This window comes from Ictidomys tridecemlineatus, chromosome 12 (genome assembly GCF_052094955.1).
Source record: "Ictidomys tridecemlineatus isolate mIctTri1 chromosome 12, mIctTri1.hap1, whole genome shotgun sequence".
Lineage (NCBI taxonomy): Eukaryota > Metazoa > Chordata > Mammalia > Rodentia > Sciuridae > Ictidomys > Ictidomys tridecemlineatus.
Genome location: NC_135488.1, coordinates 63,666,248 through 63,684,748, shown reverse-complemented (window position 1 = coordinate 63,684,748; position 18,501 = coordinate 63,666,248). Strand labels below are relative to the sequence as shown.

General features: G+C 40.5%; 1 protein-coding gene and 1 pseudogene across 2 annotated transcripts in view; both read right to left on the bottom strand.

Moving 5' to 3' along the window:
* Add2 (adducin 2) overlaps positions 1–12,154 on the bottom strand; it is a 112,030-nt gene extending 99,876 nt beyond the window's left edge. The window contains exon 1 of one of the 2 annotated variants that reach the window (XM_040271330.2): positions 11,997–12,154. The gene's annotated coding sequence lies outside the window, so the exon portion shown is untranslated. Of the gene's footprint in view, positions 1–11,369; positions 11,897–11,996 lie in introns of those variants that run through there. The other variant, XM_005322125.4, reaches the window with a different exon arrangement.
* On the bottom strand, positions 1,992–2,739 carry LOC101969565 (ubiquitin-conjugating enzyme E2 variant 2 pseudogene; annotated as a pseudogene).
* Positions 12,155–18,501: the final 6,347 nt, after the last annotated feature.

The following is an 18,501-nucleotide window of genomic DNA, read 5'->3' as shown; positions in this document are numbered from 1 at the left end:
TATCAACCCAGTCAGGTGACACTTCAAGAGTTTTTAGCTCTTACAAATTCCTTATGGACAAATCAGAGAGACCAATTATGAGTATGGAACAGAAAGAATATTTTATCCCCTTTGATAATGCAGAGCTGGAGGGAAGGAGGAAGAAGAGGTGGTAAGAGCCTCATCTTGCAGAGGAGAGTCCAGTCACACATCAACAGCGGATGGAGTGGGACATTCAGTTTCAATTAATCTATTGTCTGGATTATCTCCTGCAGGGATGACCAGGAGAAGGGCAGTTTCGGGGTGGGGGGTTTGCAGGCGTGTTGCAAATAAGCTACATCCTTGATTTTCATGGCAGAGTCACTAGACGATGACAGAAGACGACTCAGAAACAGTAGTATATATGCATACTTTTTTCAAACGAGAGGTAACTACAGCAAAATGAAAAAACACAACTACAGTGGTTTGTCTGGGAGAGGGGATTTGGAGTGGGGCAGGAATTGTTTTCTGCTAGAACCTATTTGATTTAAGAACTAGGGTACCTGCATTGCCTTGAAAACTAAAAATTTGGACATAGGAAAAAAGAAAAATAACAGTCTATTTTATAAAATGGGAGAAAGGAAGTCTCCCACAGCAGAAGCAGGGATGGTAAGCTGGAGTCTGCATAACTATGGTAACAGATGTAGCTAATTTAGGACAGAAAAGAGGGTGTTGGAAAAAGCTAAGAGTACGTGGTGTTAAGAGGGAAGGAGAATAAATTCTAAATAAAGGGATGCTGAGATAATCAGTATGGATGCTCTGCCATCTGACACAGTAGAGGAAAGAACTGAGCCCGCCCTCATTTTTCCTGTGTCTTTTCACTGTAGATTTTTTTTTTTAAGTAAGATCCTGATGGGAACTCCATGCCAAATAAAGCAAGCAAACACAGTGAAATTCATACCCAACAAAATGACACAGGTGGAACATCACGTCCATTGTTTTAAAAATCCTGTCTTCATCGAGTCCCCGTGCAATTCAAAGTTCAATAGCTCCATTTGTTCAAGAAAAGTAATTTATCAATGACATTCAAATGCACTTGTATGGATTTTCCCTTCGAGAAAATGATTCACAACTAAGCACAAAGACTTAAGTACTTTCAAAATGCCACAGAAATTTACCAAAGGAATATAAAAATAGGAACAAATCTGCATTGCTTCTGGTTACCAGGAAGCTGCCCACCCTGTGGCAGGAACTGTGGGGGATCGGCAGCTCTGCACCATGGTTCCTCCCGTCCAGGAACACGGCATTCTATTTCTTGAGTAAATATTGTTAGTTCATGTTTTCTGTGAAAAATTGCCCATTTCATCCAGAGCTTCACATGTTAGGATTCTATAATGCCGTATTCACATGATTTTAAAAATATTTTATCATCTTTGTTCCATATGTTGTTTCCAGATTTATGGAATTTTTTTTTTTCCTAGTCTTGCTAAAGTTTGTCTTTTTTACTGGCTTTCTAAGAGAACTTACTAGACAAAAGAGGGGAGACCACCTGAGGAGGAGGAATGGGCTGTGGACCACCCAGGAACTGAGGCGGGATAGGTGAAGGGAGTCCTTCTGAAGGCTGAAGTGGTTCTGTATTCCCAGGGGGTGGATGGAGTGTGAAGGAGGAAGAGGGAAGGCTGTTGGGGCTACATTCTGAGGGTAGAGGGATGATGAGCTCAGCTATGGATGGAGGGAGGTCAGGCTAGAAGCATGGAGGAGAGGGAAGGTACTCCAAGTAATCCAGATTGCAGCCAAGAGCTGTGTGGCTGAATGAAATGGAGCCCTAACCAAACTAACCCAGGCAGAATGGAAGGGCAGCCTTGTTGACATGGGAACAAAAGTCCAGCTGGGTCTCATGGAAGCTACTAGAACTGAAATCAATTTAAGGAGCCATGCAGATGCCTCTCTAGATCATCCATCAAGTGGAATGGAGAAAAGACCCATGATGTCTCTCTTTCTTGAGATTTTACTTTTCAGAAACACACAAGTTTCCAATGCATCTGACACTTCTTGCCATGCTTTCCTCTTGTAAACCTGAATTCTATTTCAAGTACTCCAGGTTCATGTTTAAATGACAGTGCCTTAACAAAAGAAAGAAAAATTGTGCTGCATTTTTCCTCCTGTTACCTGAAAACATAATGGGTGTACATATATTAAATATATCCTTACAAATGTCCGGGTCATGTTTACCAGCTGGAATTCTTTTATTTAATGTGTGGGTAATTTTGCATTGTGATATTTAATCAAGACATACGAGTAGAAGGTTGTTGATTTAAGACAAGTTTGAGATTCACTAAAATTAATTGTTGTACGTTTGTCCTTCTGGTGGCTGTGGAAGCTTCATATTTTCTTTGGACATCATTAGATGTCTTAGCTCTTGAAGTACAACTTTAATGCTATATGAATTTTGCCATTTTGCTAACACTGGTATGCTTCGTGCGTCCACCATTCCACTGGAATTATTTACTCCATTCATATTAATTTTTGTTACAAATCTAACTGATGGAGGAGCTTCTGGGTATTTAGGTCCACATTCTACTTTCAGGCTATATATTCTGTTTTCATAATTTGTCCTTGGTGGCCCAATAATCATGCCTGTCCTACTTGTGTCATATCTTCATCATCTTCAAGTCCCCAGCTAACCGTGCCATCACCTACTCCTTTTTGTCCTTCAAGTTCTTCCAATAAGTGAAAATTACGAGGAACTTTAACTCCTGTGGAGACCGCCATCTTCTCCTGCAGCCCCCCATGATGTCTCTCATGTCTTTTTTTTTTTTAGGGGGAGTGGGCGGTTGGTGGGGTTTGAACCCGAGTCTCAGCATGCTAGGTAAGTGCTCTACCGCTAAGTCCTTTTTTATTTTTGAGACAGAGTCCCGCTAAGTTTCCCAGGCATGACTTGCAATTCTCTGCCTCATCCTCCTAAGTGGTTAAGATTATAGGCGCATTCCATGCCCAGCTCTCTGTGGGGCTGGGGGGTCTTCTCATCCCAACTCCTCTCCTCTTTATGCATGGCCTAATGTGACCACTGAGATTCCAAGTCCTCACAGGCCCACTTCAGGTCCAAATAACTGCATTAATAAGGAGATGGGATGAGGGTGTCATATAACTCTTGGAGCTGTCACAGAGAGAAACCAGAGGGATTTGCTACCTGGCCTGATAAAATTTCCCCAGTCCCTATGAGGCGGGGCAAGGGAAGATCATAGATATCAAATGGAACTTGAAGTTTGCTTTGGGAACCACCTCCTGAATGCCCTGGCCTCTAGATCCTTTTCTGGTAAATGCCTTGTCAGATCAAATATGTTAGGGATATTTACTGCTGGGCCAAACAGTATTTATTATGCACTTATATTTCTTTATTTTTAGCTGCATTTATCAGGTGATCAGAATTGTCCTTGTTGAAGCTGAGTTCTAGTTCCATGTTCCTGGGAGTTCTCTCAGTATGTCAACATTGGGGGTCCACCACTCAAGATGGAAGTGCTGATTCTCACCCCGTCAATCATACAACAGCCCATCCAGCCCTGTAGCACTGAGCTTAGGACTACTCTAGAATTCAACCAGGGCACACCTGCCTCTTCTTAGGAGGGACCCTTGTGGAACCAGCCTGGGCTGGCTGATGTTGGTTGGCACTATCTGTACCATGTCTTCCATAGAACCCTAAAAGAATCTAGGCTCAAGGTTTGTACTCTCTATTCTCTAAAACTAAAATAGATCTGGTTATCTGTTTTTGTCTTATCAGAGGAAAGGGAGCCAGGTATGGTGGCACATACCTGTAATCCCAGCAGCTCTAGAGGTTGAGGCAGGAGGATCACAAGTTCAAAGGCAGCCTCAGCAACTTAGCAAGGCCCTATGCAACTTAATGAGACACTGTCTCTAAATAAAATATAAAAATGGCTGGTGGGGCTGGGGTTGTGGCTCAGTGGTAAAGCACTCACCTAGCATGGGTGAGGCAGTAGGTTCGATCCTCAGCACCACATAAAGATAAATAAATAAAGGTATTGTGTCCATCTATAACTAAAAAATGTTTTTTGAAAAAATGGCTGGGGATGTGGCTCAGTGGTTAAGAGCATCTAGGTTCAATCCCTGGTACCAGAAAAAATAAAAAGGCGTGGGGCCTGTAAGCATTAAGGTAAATGCTTAGGCCCTTGCTACCATCTTTAAACCATCTCCATCCATGTGATTATGATTATGACTTTGTTACCTCCAGCCCAGATCCCCCTCTCAGGCTCTGCCCAGACCTACACATTGACCTCTCCAATAGTCATTCCCACCTTATCTAAAACTGACCACTGTCTTCCATAAACCACTTTCTCCTTGGCCATGCTGATTACCCAACAATCAGACAAAGCAAGTCTAAAACTACCAGCAAAGCAGGGTCCCAAACACTCTTGGCATGAACTGTATATTCTGAAGCATCAGAACAATCATGAAGCTATTATAGTCATAATATTGAGCAAGACACAAATGATACAGTTGCAATCTTTATAAGAGAACCAAGTCTGATCTATTTTGTTTAGAAATGCAAATTTAGATTATAAAACTATAAATGAAGGAAAGTCAATGAACAGCATAAAAGAAAGATAAGCCATTAACTGCAAGAAAAAGGTGTGTCCAGAGGGTGCACTGGGCTCTGGGAGCTGGTAACGTCCCATTTCTTAACTTGCTTGGTGGTTACCCACACATTCGCTTTATAAGGCTTCCTTAAGCAGTACCTTTGTCTCTACATGTGCATTATGTTTTATACTTTTTAAATTTTTTAATAAAGTAGTTATTGGAAGGGGCAAAAAAATCTAAAACTTTCCTAGACTTTCTTAAACTTACTGTCAACATCAATAAAATAAGTGTATCATCCATGATGCAGAACACTGGAAGACAAAGAACAGTATGTAGAGTTTTCAGGTGAAAAAGATTCTGAGGAACAATTATGTGCCCTACATAAGGACAACATACAGAAGTTCTTTGTCAGGAAATAGCAAAAGAACAAATCACATTTTCTGAGAAAAAAACCAACTAACCAAGAAACAAGTAAAAATAAAGATTGCATATAAGAAAAAGATTATGCATGGTCACTTACATGACTCAGTCTATAAATAACAACTGTTAATGTGGCTATCAAACAAATGTCACAAATAATTCTGGAAAACAATAGCATGCATTATCTTTCCTTTAAAAAAAATGCTTCTTAACTAAAGATATTTTTAAGGTAAGAAGTGGGATTGGGGAAACTGAAAGCCTTCCTCCCCCATTATTAACTACTTACTTTAGTAGGGTAAATTTTTCACTTGTAATAATCAAGGTTGACACATTATTACCAAGGTCCATGTTTTATTCAGATTTTCTCAATTTTTACCTTGTGGCTTTTATTTTTTGTTTCAGGATCTCATCTGGTTATCTCATTGGATTTAGATGCTATGTCTCCATAACCTCCTTTAAGTCATGAGAGTTTTTCAGACTCATTTTTTTATCACTGTGACAGCTTTGAGAATTACTCTTTGGACATTTTTAGGGACTGCCTTTCAGTGAAATTTGTCTGATGTTTTTCTCATAATTGGATTGGGTTGTGTGCCTTTTGGAGGAAGACCACATTGGTAAAGTGACATTCTCATCATACATTTGTCATTCCATGGATTTGTATTATGAACATGACATTACTCTTAAGTAAACTTGATAATTTGCTGAAGTAGTGTTTGTCAGTTTTTTTTTCCATTTGTAAAAATTACTATTTTTCTCTTTTACATACTCTAAAGAAGTTACCATGTTCTTTAGAGAATTTGTGCTCCACTTATTCAAGGGTGGCCTGTTATGTACATACATCCTTTGGAATTCTTCTACCTGGGAAATTTATCTATTCTCTCATTTATTTATTAAATAATTTATATCAGTATGGAAAAAAAGAAGTGGGATTGGAGAAAACAGGTAAGAAATTAAAATACATTCATTCTCTCATTTGGGGGAGAATTAATAGATATGATGGTTTTTTTAATGTCAATGAAGAGTACTTAAGAAAACTTCTCTTTTATCTCAAGAACAAGGAAATCTTAGACTACACTTAAGTTTAAAAAAGGTGGTGGGAAGGTGAAGAAATAGCCTGGAATTTTTTTTTAAACACAAAATTTAAGATAAAATATATCAGGTGTAATCAATGTGAACTTGTTTAAAAATAGTCAGGGGCTGGGGTTGTAGCCCAGTGGTAGAGCATGTACCTAGCACACACAAGGCCCTGTGTTTTCTCCCAAGCACCACACACATACTCACCACCATCCCCCCCCCCCGGAAAAAAATTAAAAAGACAAATATCAATGGGCTTGGGGTAGTGGCTCAGTGGTAGAGTGCTTGCCTAGCATGTGTGAAGCAATGGGCTCAATTCTCAGCACCACATATAAATAAATAAATAAAGGTCCATCAATAACTACTAAAAAAAATTTTTTTTAAGACAAATATCAAAATGAATGGAAGAAATTTAATTTTTTAAAAATGACTATCATGCCAGGGAAATGAAAATTTTAAAAAGAAAGCAGGATCTCAGTTTTATCATCAGTAAAAATTAAAACAAAACAAAACATACAATGAAACAAGGATATTTGAAATAAGGATTTATTCCATAATAGAGCTTCAAGAGTTACAAGTGATTGTGTCAAATAGGATGATCAACCACCACTGTTTGTCTGGCACTGTCCTGGTTTAAGAACTAAAATTCCGGGCTGGGGATATAGCTGAGTTGGTAGAGCGCTTGCCTCACTTGCACAAGGCCCTGGGTTCAATCCCCAGCACCACTGAAATTCCCATCCAGGAAACCCACCAGGCCTGGACAATCAGGGCCCTAAGTAATCAAGCATCCAAGATATCTGATTGGGTTTGGGTGTGGGTGTGTATCTGTATCTGTGGGCTCCACAACAAGATTCAACCAACTTCAGATTAAAAATATTTGGTGAAAAAAAAGCAACTGCATCTCCACCATCTGGTCAAACTATCCCACCTCTGGGTATATGTGTCCAAAGGAAATAATGTCTATGTGTTGAAGAGACACCTGCATGACTATGTTTGTTGTTGCACAGTTCACAACAGCTAAGATATGAAATTAGCCAAGGTCCCCACCAAAAGATGAATGGATAAAGAAAATGTGGTACATGTATACAATGAAATATTTATATATATATATATAAATATTTATATACATACATATATCATATATACATAATAGAATATTGTTCAGCCATAAAAAGAATTATATCATATGCAGCAGAATGGGGGGAACTAGAGGAAGCTTACATTGTGAAATAAGTCAGACATAAAGACAAAAACCATATGGTCTCTTGTAGATTTAAGGAAAAAAGTTAATTAGAATGTATAATAGTGGTTTTTAGAAGGGTAGAAAATTGGGGATTGAGGAACATTGGATAATGGATATCCAAATAGAGTTAGATAGAACAAGTTTGTATACAGTATGATTATACTACTGGTGTGACTCAGCACCATTTACAGCCAGAGGAAGGAGAAGTTATGTTCCATTTGTATACAATGTGTCAAAATGCATTCTAATGTCACGTATGACTAGTTAGAATAAAAATAAAATTATATAAAACAAAAAAAAAGTGTATATTCACAGGGACCAGTACAAAACACCTATGCTTTACAAATTTTTGACTAAAACGTCAAAATAAATGCATCTATCAAACTTTAAAGTGTCAAACCAATAAAAACTGATTTACTGCAACAGATAATATTGCATTATAATATTATAATATATTGCTGAGACTAAAACACCATTTGGGGTTTAATAGTAGAAAGATATAGCCTCAGGTTTTGGTTGCTACATATTATCAGTTTTTAAATTTTGACTTCAATAATACTAGTGCAAATAATGTCCCCAAGCATGGTGTGCCAAACAACACTAGCATCCTCAAAACCAGGTTTGCTACCTGAAGACAATCAGATCATTTAAAATTCTGTGATCCCGCCATCTTCTGAAATGCCTACATAAATGAACTGTCACTTCATACGAATAAAAACAGTCTGTGTTCCAGGTGTCTCGTGTGTAATAACTTACCAATCCTCATAAATCCACCATGAAATCAATATCATATGTTTATCCCCATGTTATCACAAGAGGAAACGGAAGAACAGAGGAGTCAAGCAACTTGCTAAAACTCTCGCAGCTGATGAAGTAGGAAAACACAGATTTGAAGTCAGGCAATCTGGCTCCATTTCACCATTATGTCAAACTGCCTATTGGGGCACTGGATCTACGTTAAATGGAGAGCTAACCCAATGATTGCTAAAGCCATTTTTACTCCAACACCTGCAGCTCATAAATTGCTGCAACTTGGTCCACAAGAAGGTGGAACTGGCATGAGATCTTCATTCTTTGCCAACATAGCAGTGGTCACCAGGAGCTGTTCTTTTGAACTTGGCAAGCCCATACCCTGTGCAGACTAACCTCTCTCCAATATTCAAACTCCCCTGCCTTCCTTGGAGCTATGACCCAACCCATGAAGCCTGCCCCTTGCTCAAATGGAATAACCCAGAGGCTAACATAGGCCCCAGCACCTGATTTGCCATTAACATGAGCCAGAATACAATTTAATTATTATCTTAGATTAAAATTAATAACTATATCTAATGATAAAGAATACAGATTCCTCAAAATACAAATATTCTTAGAACACCAGGGCTCTGAGAGATCTGTGGTGTGATATTTTTAGCTCAGATTGAGGGACATTGCCAGAAAACAAGTGTTTTGAGCTGGGTGTGGTAGCACACACCTGTAATCCCAGAAGCCTCTCAAGTTTAAGGCCAGACTCAGTAACTTAGGGAGGCATCAGAAACTTAGTGAGACCCTGTCTTGAAATATTAAAAGGACTGGGGTGTAGCTCAATGATAAAGTGCTTGCTAACATGCCCAGGACCCTCAATTTGATCCTCAGTACTAAGAGTGGGAAAATATATATATGCATGAGACTCTCCTGTGTCTGATAAGGAGATGACTGAAGACATCATCCCAAACACTGCAGTATTTTTGAGCAAAGTTCCTTTCTGATCTCAGAATCAAGAATTGTGCTTCTCTTAAGAAGTTTTTGTGTTTTTCTATTCTGGACATGTGATGTTTTGTTTTCCCTGAACAGTTCTTAGCACAATTTGTAATTACACATTCATTTGTGAGATTTATTGCTGAATATCCATTTCTTGCCTTTGTCTTTAAGTGCCATCAAGGCAGAGACCATGTCTCATCCCTTTTTTTCCCCCCTAGTGCTTCCCTCAGAATCTGGAACTTAGTAAGTTCTCATGGATTGTGTGTTGAGGGAACGAGATAATACATAAATAAAACATATGCACTATGGGCTGGTCAATTACCTTTTTGCATGAGCTGCTAACAAGGTTTAGAGCGGGATTTGCTTCCTGCCCTAGTCAGTGTCTCTACCTTGAGTTTCCTTTTTTCTTTTCTTTCTAAATTAGGCAGCCTTATTATAATTTATGAATCCCTGTAAACTATCTTAAAACCCTTGCGGAACAAGGCAGGAGATAAATATATTTTCTAAAGTCTTTTGTATATATATTTAAAACCTCAACACTAAATCTTCTGCCAACAAACACATTTGATCATCAGTAAACCTTAAGAATAGCTGAAGTTTGCTAACTCTAGCACTGTACTAGTGCAAAATCAAAGCAAATTCCAATCAGAGCCCAGAAACCACAGGTGTTATTTTGGTTCAGACACACTTGAGTACTGTAGATGGAACAAGCACATTTCTAATAGGGCTAGGCAATTTGGTGGACAAGAAAGAACATAGGGCTGACTTCAAAATCTTTATGGATTTGTGGTCAAAGAACGATTTATCTTTAGTGGGTCCTCAAAGTGCTTGATGCCACACTCAAGTGAAAAAGTTTGCTTTTACTTGTTCCCCTATGTGCTGGAAGAAAGGGATTGGACAAGATCCTGGTTCATAGGCATTGAGAAAAATCTATTCTGTCTGCAGAAGGAATAAGAACATTAGTAAAACTATTAAATGCTCTAATCACCTTTTGAAATCTTTGACATATTATATGTAAATGAGAGGTGTTACTTGCAAGCCTAAAATTTCATAGTTACCTGGTTATACTCATTTAAAGTCCCTTCACTTCAAATGTTGGCTAGCTATTTCGTTGTTAAAATGAAACATGATTTTTAAATCCCATTAGTGCAAACACCCTTTTCACTGAACTTGGCAAGCCCATACCCTGTGCAGACTCAAGAATTCCAACTGTGAAAAGAGCTGAGCCCATGTACCCTCTCCAGTTCCTTTGCTCTAAATCAATCCTTCCTTAGGGTTTAGTCAGAACCGTCTGCCTAGGAAACTGAGGTTTGATTTCTATTATTTATAAGACTCACTTGAGTCAGTTGAATTTTAGATGACAAACTGCCAGAAGAGGGAAGAGTGGGCATAAAGAAACAGATGGGTTATAATTGTGTGTCATAGATTAATGACAATTTTTAAAGAATTTGATAGGGTGTGGGCTGGGCCTCTTTTTTTTTTTTTTTTTTTTTTTTTTGGTGGGGGACAGAGATTAGGGAGGAGAAAAGGAAGAGCCAGGCAAGACAATAGGCCAGACTCCAGCGCCTGATCAGCATCCTAAAGCAGTGTGCCCCTCCCGCCCTTCCCCCCAGCACCAGGTAGGCTGTGGTCGCATTTCAAAACAATCCTACATGGCTCCCTCCTGCCAGCTGGACAGAGGGTGGCCTCCTCCCAGGCTGCAGGAGGAGAGGAGACACCGAAGAGAGGGAAGAAAAGATGGAAGCTCAAGATGAAGTGACTGGCAACACCTCCTTAGGGACAGCGGCCTTTTCTCCCTCCCAAGTGGTGGAGTCACATAAAAATCCAAACCCACCGGGCCGCTCACGTGCCAATCGCCCCAATCCAAACGCAGACAGCTGCAGGCACGGCACCTGCTCGGCGCGCCCCTGCTGCGGAGCGCCAGGCCCCTGGGAAGCCAGGAGCCAGCACTGCTCCCCGGGAGGGCGGCGGCCGGCTGAGCCGTTCAGGAAGGAAGGGGGCGGGAAGGGAGGGAAAAGAGGGACGGGCCGCCAGGCGAGGTGGACCCAGGCTGGAAAACAGCCTCACCCATCAGGCCCGGCTTTACGCTCCATCCACATGTGGGAACCGCTGCTTGCAACCCCGATCTCTAAAGAGCTCAATATTACACCGTCACCAGAAACCTATAGGCGTAAAACATACAACCTCGACCAGGGCTGCATCGCCACAGCGCACCCGAACAGAGGCTCACCTAGCTGCACCAGCCAGCTCCTGCACTGTGGCAAGATGCTTAGGGGTCCCAGATGCTGTTAAACCGAGCTCCACCAAGGCGAGCCCACCGTACCCCTTCCCGAGCGGGTCTTACCGTCTGCACAGCATCGTATGCATCTCCGGTCTGCCACTGTGGGTTGGTCTGTGTTTTTCTGTGGGATTTTTTGGGGATGCGCTTCATAAATCCATGCAGCTACTCTGCAGAGCAGTGTTTTCCACCCATCCTGCAGCCCCTGCTTATCAGAGCAGCAGGGAATCCCACCAGCCCGGCAACTTCTCCGCGCGCGCGTTGGTGCCAATTAAGAGCACCAGAGCTGCCACTCCTTGACAAAAGGCTCTGCTTCCCGCGCGCGTCCCTCACGGCCCTACGGTCAGAATTAAATCCATTTCCCGCAGGAGGCTGGGAGGAAATGAGAGCTCTCGGCTGTGCACGCTGACAAAAGGCCGCCTAGCCGTGCCCACAGCGCCCCCTCCAGCGGGCCTCTGCAGGCCCGACCCAGGCCGCGGTGCTGCAGTGTACCCGCTCGCGCCCGCAGTGCCACCGCCCGCTGCCGCAGACCCCGCGGCTCTGGCTCTGCCCACGTCTACTGTGCTCAGCACCACTCACTGTCCCAGACAGTACAGCGCCCGCAAGAGGACCTTGTTACTGGGAAGAAAATTGAAGCAGCGGCTCCATTAGGGATGTCTCCTCCCTAGATTAAAAAAAAAAAAAAAGTCTTACCCATGCTTGGAGTTGTTTTTCTGGTTGGTTTGTTGGTTTTCTGGTCCGGCGAGGGGGAGGGAAGCATCCTGCCTTTGGAAGATAACTCTATTAGTGATGTTAATAGCAACTGGTTGACTGAATTCCAAATCAAAATTTCCCTTATTCTGACTCCATTTTCAAGTAGGACAAAATTTTTGTTGGCACCGCCCCTCCTTCCTCCCAGGCTTTGGGTCCAGCTCCAAATCTCACTAGGCATTCTCCTTCACCCCTTCCCCTCCCTACTCTCCCATGCCAGAGGAAACAGGTATGTAGTGAGTGGAGAACTAAATGGGGACCCAGACACTTGGTTGCAGTCTCTAACCTGCCTTTAGCCAGCTCTGTGGCCTTGATGAAGCCACTTACCTCTCAGGGTCTGTTTGTCTTCTACAAGGAAGTTGACACAGTAAGCTATGGCCTGGATGATTTCTCCTTCTGTCTGACTGTGTTTCTGAAGGTTTGGCCCTCAGAGAGTAGGGATAACAAGGGGAAGCTTGGGACTGTACACCCCCACAATTGCCATGCATTCCACAAAGCTCACCTAAATCAACACTTAGTGCTTTATAAAATGTGGTTGGAAAAAAATGTTCAGCTTCCAGAAAAGCCTCTGACCACTGATCCCAAGCCATGCTACAGCCCCTCTGCTCATTCTAGGTTCTGGAGGCCAAAGCTCTCAGATTCCTCCACAAAATCACTGCGCCATACCATAATGGAATGCAGAATCTCTGCAGGTGGGCCCAGGAATCAGCATTTTTAACAAGTGATTCTGTTGCAGGATACCATTTAAGAATTGCCACTCTGTGCCAGCCACTACTGATTTAGAAAAGAGAAAATGTCCATCACAGCAAACTTAAAGCAGTTGTCAAGGATTCCATTCCAGATGCCAGGATAACTTCTTTCTTGGTCCTGCAGCCTCCTTCTCCTCCCCAAGCCTCCCAGAAGCACAGTTCTCAAACCCTCTCCTCGCTGTCCTGTTCGAACCTGAACTACAAGCACAGCCACACAAGGTGAACTCTCATCCCTCTTCCCACCCTGCAGGACAGAAGGTCTGCTGGCCCAGGAACCCTGGAAGTGACATGTTTATTGAGACACTCCTGGTGGCTGTGACACCGTTGGTGTCAATTAGTGATTAGATCTGGGAAGCCAGGAACCCCTTCTCCAGAGAATGGAAATCACAGGTAAAGTGGACTATATTCCTAGAGAATGCCAAAAGGGAACAAAGAAATTTTATTTAGTCCAAAACAGCAGTTTTCATGAATCCTCCCAAGTCATCTCTATCAAAAAATTAGTTTCGTAGTGTTAATTTTCTCAAACTAACCACAGCAAATTCTTGTTGACTCCTGGCACTATTCCAAAGGCTTTATATTTATTCTTACTTTAATCTTCAAAAGAACTCTATGAGGGTGGTGGTAATATTATCCTCATTTTACAGATAAAGAAACTAAGGCACAAAGAGGTTAGGTAATTTGTTTGAGGCTGCACCTCTGATAGATGGTAGATGGCTGAGCCAGGATTCAAATTCAAGCACAGGGACTCCAGAGGTTATGGACCCTAACTACAATGCTGCTTGGCCTCTTAGAAGGGACCAGAGACTTTTAAAAACAGAACTGGTACAAGACACTGGCAAGGTGGATACACTCTCCTTTTCCCAAAGAAGCGATTCTGCTTCTCTACGTAGCACAGGATTTTTTTAAAAAAGAAAATACGTTCTGCTTCTCCCAGACTTGATCTGAATATGAGAGATCTGAGAATAGTGGTGCCATGTATGGCTTGAAAATTGTTCACATGTCAGACAGGAAAGACTTCATTAAGTTCCACATTAATAGCCTCTATCAAAATTTTCATTGAGATTCCAGAAACTCTCTATTCCAGATTCTCTTTGAAAATCTAACAAAAGGAAGCATAAATGTTATTGGCCCCCAGTATCATTGGAAGACCAAGACACTTCAGAGTTCTCATAGCAGCAAGCCTAAGACTCCCAGTCCTTATAGAGGACCAGAAAAGCACAAGAGACCCCAGGTCAGGCTTAGAACACCACAACTGCATAATGTCCTATTGGTTCTGTTTCTTAGGAGAACTTGGACTAATACAGATTTTGGTGCAGAGAGAGGGGTGCCGCTGCAGGAAATATCCAATCAAGTGGAAGTGGCTTTGGAAATGAGCAATGAGGTAGAGGCTGAAAGAGTTCTTAGGTACATGCAAGAAAAAGCATGAAGGTAGAAACATGTCTGTTAAAGTTGATTTCTGGAAAGCATTCAAAAAGGAAAGAGGAGACTTGAAGAAAGAGCTTCCATCTTCCTAAAAAAGTACTTAAATAATCACCAACAGAATATTGATAGAAAATTATTTCAAATAAAAAAATAATGATGCATCTCAGGAACTTAAATAAGCCATAACAAACCAAACCAAGTCCAAAATTAATAGAAGGAAATAAATAACAAAAATCAGAGTAGAAGTAAACAAAATAGAGACCAAAAAAAAATTAGTATAAAAGATCAATGAAACCAAGAGTTGGTTCTTTGAAAAGATGAACAAAATTGACAAATTTTTAGCTAGACTAACCAAGCCAGGGGTTTGGGGATGGGGAAGACAGAAGACCCAAATAAATAAAATCAGAGATGAAAAGAGACACAACAACCAACACCACAGAAATACAAAGGATCATTAGGGGTGATTGTGAACCGCATGCTAACAAATTGGAAACCCTAAAAGAAACGACCCCATTTCTGAACACTGAATCTGTATGGACACATATAACTTAGAAAAATGAGCCCTGAGATCATTAGAAAGAAAACCTGAAGAGACTGATAACAAGCAATGACACTGATCAGTAAGAAAAAGTCTCCCAGAAAAGAAAGGCTCAGGACCAGGTGGCTGCACTGCTGAATTTTTCTAAACTGTTAAAGAACAACACACATTGTTCTCCAGCAATTCCATAAATTAAAGGAAAAAGAATTCTTCCAAACTCAATGAGGTTATTATTAACCCTGTCACCAAAATCAGAGGATATGACAAAAAAAGAAAATGACAGACCAATATCCCTGATGCATATAGATGAAGAAATTCAACAAAATACTATAAAATCGAATTTAAAGCATGTTAAAAAGGTCATTCACCACCATCAAGTTGGTTCCATCCAAGGAAACACATCATAGGATGCAATGTAATAAAGAATAAAAATAGCATAATCATCTCAACAGGTACAGGAAAAGCATCTGATGAGATTCAATATACATTCATAATAAAGAGCCCTGAACAAAATAGGTACAGAAGGATTATACCTCAACATAATAAAAGGCTGCATATGACAAGCCTACAACCAATATCATGTCGAATAGGAAAAAAGCAGAAAGCATTTCCTCTAAGATCAAGAGCAAGACAAGAGTATTCACCCTCATCGCTCCTATTTAATGCACTAAAAGTTTTCGCCAGAGTAGTTCGGCAAGGAAAAGAAATAAAAGGCGCACCAGTAAAAAGGGAGAAAGTAAAATTATCTCTTTGCAAATGGTATGATTCTATACGGAGAAAAACCAAAAGACTGTAACTGATAAACAAATTCAGTAAAGTAGCAGGATACCAAAGCAACATGCAAAAATTAGTAATTTTTCTTTACACCAAATAATGAACTTGCTAATAAAGAAATCATGAAAGCAGTCCCATTCACAACAGTGACAAAGCAAAAATAAAATACCCAGGAACAAACTTAAAGAAAGAAAATACCTTTATAAAAAAAATTATAAAACACTGAAGATAGAAATTGAAGACAAAAAAATGAAAAGCTCTCCCACATTCATGGATGGGAAAATATTGTTAAAATATTCATACTACCCAAAATGATCTACAGATCTAATACAATCCCCAATGATTGACATGCTTCATAGAACTAGAAAAAAAATGACATTCTTCATACAACTAGAAAAAAAAATGACATTCTTCATAGAACCAGAAAAAAAAAAATCCTCAGCTTCATATGGAAGCATGAAAGACCCAGAATAATAGCCAAAGTAACTTGAGCAAAAAGAACCAAGTTGGAAGCACTGCAGCCTACATCAAGACATACTACCAAGCCACAGCACTCACAACAGCATGGTATTGGCATAAAACAGACACAGGAGCCAACAGAACACAATGTAGATCCAAGAAATAAACCTGTCACACATCTGATTCTCAGTATAGGCTTCAAAAACAAACATTGGAAAAAGAACACCTTCTTTAACAAATGGTGCTCGGGAAACTGGATATTCACATGGAGAAGGTTGACATTTGACTGCCCTCACCCTGTACAAAAATCAACTCAAAATGATCAAAGGCCTAACTGTAACAACAAACTAGCCAGGTACCATGGTGCACATCTATAATACAAGCAACTCAGGAGGCTGAGTCAAGAGGATCACAAGTTTTAGAACAGCATCAGCAATTTAGTAAGGCTCTAAGCAACTTGGTGAGATCCCGTCTCAAAATAAAAAATAAAAAGGGCTGGAGGTATAGCTCAGTGGTAGAGAACCCCTAAGTTTAATACCCAGTACTTCCCCCCCTCCAAAAAAAAAAGAAAAAAAAGAACTGAAATTATTAGAAGAAAACATAGGGGAAACACTTTAAAACATTTGTATAAGCAATAACTTTCTGGGTAGAAGCCTAGAAGCAAGCGACATGGACAAATGGGACTATGTCAAACTGAAACACTTTTGCACAGCAAAGAAAACAATCAATAGGGTAAGGGGACAACCTACAGAATGAGAGAAAATAGTTTTCAACTCTTCCTCTAACAGGGATAATTCCAGGATATATAAAATAATTTTTAAAATCTGATTTTAAAATGGGCAATTGATATGAATTTGTAAAACTTTGTAAAAGAAATGTAAGTGGCAAAAAATATGCAAAAACGTTCAATATCCTTAACCATCAGAGAAATGCAAATCAAAACCACAATGAGCTATCATTTCACCCCAGTTAGAATGGCTATTATTTAAAAAATTAAGAATAAATGCTGATGAGGAGGTGGAGAAAAAGGAACTGTTAAACACTGTTGGTAGAAACATAAATTAGCACAGCCATATGGAGAATATGATGGTTCTCAAAAAACTAAAAGTAGATCTAAAACATGATCCCACTATTCCATCTCTTGGTATACATCCAAAGGAAATGAAATCAACGTACCAAAGTGATACCTAAATGCCCATGTTTATTATGGCTCTATTCACAATAGCTGGAGTCAGCCGTGGTGCCTATCGACAGACAGATAATGCGGTAAATGTACACAGTGGAGTATTATTCAGCCACAAAGAATGAAATACTGTCATTTGCAGCAAAATATATGGAACCAGAGAACATTATGCTAAGTGAAATAAACCAGAAACAAGTAAATAAATAACATTTTATTTCATATATGTTTAAAAAGTCAACCTGAAAGTAGACAGTAATTACAAGGGATTGGGGAGGGTACTAGGGGAGGGGAAAGGTGGTTAGCTTTAATCAGTGCACACTGAACTCCATTAATATGTACAATTAATACATGTTAACAAAAAATTTAAAGACTATTCTAATTAAAGCTCAGGTGGGAATGAGGAATGGTTTACTAGAAACTGAAAGATGACCCTTTTTATAAAGTGACAAATTGCATCCTAGTGTTTTGCAGAAGGTAGAACCTGCAAGTAATAGAACTGGACACGTAGCAGAGGAGCTTTCTAAGCAAAGTATAGAACGTACTGCTTATAACAAAATGTGAGAGAAGAAAAATGAATTAAAGAATTAAAAGCAAAAAGGACCAGAACTTGGAGAATTAGAAATTCTCAACCTATCCATTTAAAAAATATATATATATGACAGCAGAATGCATTTCAATTCATTGTACACAACTGGAGCACAACTTTTCATTTCTCTGGTTGTACACGACGTGGTCGCACCACATGTGCAGTCATACATGTATCTAGGGTCATGATGTCCATCTCATTCCATCTTTCCTGCCCACATGGCCCCTCCTCTCGCCCAGTCAGAAAGTTCCTCTATTCTTCCCATGCCCCCGGCATTATGAATCGGCACCCACTTACCAGAACATTCAGCCTTTGTCAACCTATCCATTTTGAAGAGGGAGGGAGATAGAAGGGGAAGAGAGAAGAGGAGGAGGAGAGAGAGAGTTTATTATAAAGCAATGATGCGACTGAGCAGCCGTCTATAAAGAAACCATGAGGGTAACTCATGGACTTAATCAGCCATCTCTACAAAAGAAATGGAGGGGGGATTACACCAGCAAAGACACTACCAGTGAGAACTAGAGGGGACAGAGAAGGTGGGTGGAGTGAAGGAAGGCTGCTGACCTCCTCAGAGTCCACAGGACTGGACCACATCTAACATGCACTGTTCAAGGAAAGGGAAGAATAACCCCACTTACAATTCAGAGAACCAGGGCAGCAACTTACACAAGTCTGGGGACAGGGCTGGTTCTGCCTGCTTTAGAGGGATGACACTTCCCCACCCCCCAGTGAGACTA